Source organism: Corylus avellana, chromosome 9 (genome assembly GCF_965113065.1).
Source record: "Corylus avellana chromosome 9, dhCorAvel1.hap1.2, whole genome shotgun sequence".
In the NCBI taxonomy this organism is placed as follows: Eukaryota; Viridiplantae; Streptophyta; class Magnoliopsida; order Fagales; family Betulaceae; genus Corylus; species Corylus avellana.
In genome coordinates this window covers 12,665,353-12,668,671 of record NC_142498.1, presented here as the reverse complement: position 1 = coordinate 12,668,671, position 3,319 = coordinate 12,665,353, and positions in this window count along the sequence as shown.

Sequence of the window (3,319 nt, the reverse complement as noted above, 5' to 3'; positions counted from 1 at the left end):
TGCCTCCTGAATCATCTCCAGTAATGACAATGTCATCTACATACACCACAAGGAGAATATAGCCTGCACTAGTATGTAAGTTGAATACTGAATGATCTGTCTGACATCTCTGAAGACCAAACTTCAATACCGCTTCAGAGAACTTTCCAATAAACCATGCCCGTGGTGATTGCTTGAGACCTTACAACGCCTTTCTTAATTTACAGACATAGCCTTGAGACTCCCCCTGAAGGACAAACCCAAGTGGTTGGTCAATATAAACTTCTTCACTCAAGTCCCCATGTAGAAAGGCATTTTTGACATCCAATTGAAACAATGGTTGACATGTCAAGAAAATACTTTTCTTGACGTGCTACATGTGACACGTCAAGAAATTCTTGATATGTTACATATGACACGTCAAGAAAATAAATTGAAAATAGTAAGAGAAAAAAAAATGATATGATCCTTATTTTTTAAAAAAAAATACTATATACTTAAGACTAAGAGAACACATATATGTATTAATATTCTAAAAAAACACTTTAACCTTATAGTTTATAATACTCCTACAATATTGAAAAAGTGATATAGCCATAATAATTGTTTCAAAATAAATTAAAAGAGTACCTATTTATCATTGTCTAAATATATTTAATAGCTAATGCATTAACTAGTTTTATAACGACATATTTAATAGCTAATGAATATATCTCTTAATATATGACGACATATACCAATAAAATTGTGTTACTTAATATAGGTATCAATTAAATTTTGAATCAAGTATAATTATACATATACCAATTAAATTTTGTTACCTAATATAGGTACCAATTAAATTTTGTTATCTACTATTTAATTCTAATTAAAATAATGGGGAAAGTCCATATACCCCCCTCAAACGATCACTCGATTGACAATGTCCCCCCTAAATTTTTCATTGTGACAATTCCCCCCCCCCCCCCCCCCTCCCTCAAACTACCAAAAATTGTCAATGTTCCCCCCAATGACGAAACTAACCTTAGTAAAACAAAAACAAAAAATACTAAAACTTCTAGAAAAAACCTAAAACTAAAATAAATAAATAAATCCAAAGGTTGGCAAATTTAATATTAAAAAAAAAAAATCCATTGTATAAGAAAAAAATTAAAAATTTTCTTTTTTTTTTGTTATGAAAAATATTTTCTTTATAACTTTTTTAAAATAAAAATTTATGTTTTTAAAAAAAAAATTAACAATTTTCGTTTAAGAAAATAAAGTTTCCGTTTCTTTTAAATAAAAATTTCTGTTTAAAGAAAAAAATTGTTTAAAAAAATTTTTTGTTTTTTTTTTAAAAAAAAAAATCTTTCTTTTTAAATTAAAATTTTCGTTTTTTTTTTTAAAATTAAAAATTTATTTATTTTATTTATTTTTTGAATTTATAGGGGTATTTTTGTCTTATAGAAAAATACATAGGGGCATTTTTATATTTTTGCTAGCCTTAGGGGTGACATTGACAATGTTTTGGTAGTTTGGGAGGAACATTGTCACAATTGAAAGTTTGGGGGGTACATTGTCAATTGGATGGTAATTTGAGGGGGATATATTGACTTTACCCTAAAATAATTGTTATTGAAGTGTCATTTTTGACACATCAAGAATTATTGACGTGCCAAAATGCCACGTCAATAATTATTGACGTGTCAAAATGTGACACATCAAGAAATTATTGACGTGTTACATTTGACACGTCAAAAAAATATTGAAAATAATAAGAGAAAAAAATTATATGATTACTTATTTAAAAAAAAAAAAAAAAAAACTATATACTTAATTAGACTAAGATAATACATATACGTATTAATATTCTAGATTGTTAATACTAAAAAACACTTTAATTTTTTAGTTTATAATACTCCTACAATATTGAAAATGTGATATATATATATATATGCCAATTAAATTTTGTTATCTAATTTTTTTTAAAACAAATAATTAATATTATTGACGTGTCAAAAATGACAGTCAATAAAGTTTTTCTTGACGTGCCAGTAATTACCACGTCCGTAATTAGTGATGTGGCAAAAAGTGTGTTATTGTAGACGCCAAAAAATCTTTTTTTTTTTTTTTTTTTTTAGTGTTCACCGCCTTTTCGTCTCTCTATCAGACAAACGGGACTGTGCTTTTGCCCAAAAGGCAAAAGAGAAAATTTTTAATTGGAAAGTGATTCAGCTTCATCCTCACGGAAAACCTGCATAATTTCAATTAATTACCTAGTGGCTGGAGTAAAGAACTAGGGATATTTGAATGGAATTGGGTGGGTATTTTGGCCAGGACCACCAATTAAATTATTTATTCAGTCATTTAATTTTTTTTTTGCTTAAAATTAAGGAATTATAAACAATTGACATCACCCCCCATGCTGAAGGAACGCCGAGATAAGCGGGAAAAATGCAATAATACAACAACTGCAACGTGCAAGTAATTATATTTTATTATAATTTGAACGAGCTAGAGAGCTGAGAGGCAACTGCAGCTAATTTTATAGAAAAGCATCTCTGCAGTCAAGCATGTTGCATATTATTTTATCTTCCTTTTCATTATTTTGCTTTCTTTTTTTCTCCTTCTGGCAACACTGCTGTTCTTCCCAATTATAGATTTTTTATTTTATTTAGGGTTAAATACTAAATTAGTCCTTGGGGTGTCACAACTTTATTTTTTCCCCCCTGGGGTTTCATTTTTATCACAGGAGGTCCCTGTGGTTTTGATAAGTGACCAAATTAGTCCATCCGTTAGTTGACCGTTAGTTGACTGTACGGACTGACACGTGGACCAATCAGACGTCGACACGTGGCACATATATTAATTTTTTTTAATTAAAAAAAAATATTTTTTTTAAAAAAAAAAAAATCGGAAGAAACTGGGGGTGGCCGAGCCACCCCCTTGGCAATTTGGGGGTGGCTCGGCCACCCCCTTTGGCCATGGGGGTGGCCTGGCCACCCCCATCTGGCCGGATGGGGGTGGCTCGGCCACCCCCATGGAGCCTTGGGGGTGGCCGAAACCACCCCCAATGGTGGTTGGGGGTGGTTTCGGCCAGCCCCAAGGCTCCATGGGGGTGGCTCGGCCACCCCCAGTGGGTACCGGGGCTGGTTTCAGCCACCCCCTTGGAGCCCCTAGGCCACCCCAAATTGCCAAGGGGGTGGCCGAGCCACCCCCAGTTTCTTCCGATTTTTTTTTTTTTTTTAATATTTTTTTTTTAAAAAAAATTAATATATGTGCCACGTGTCGACGTCTGATTGGTTCACGTGTCAGTTTAACGGTCAACTAACGGATTGACTAATTTGGTCACTTATCAAAA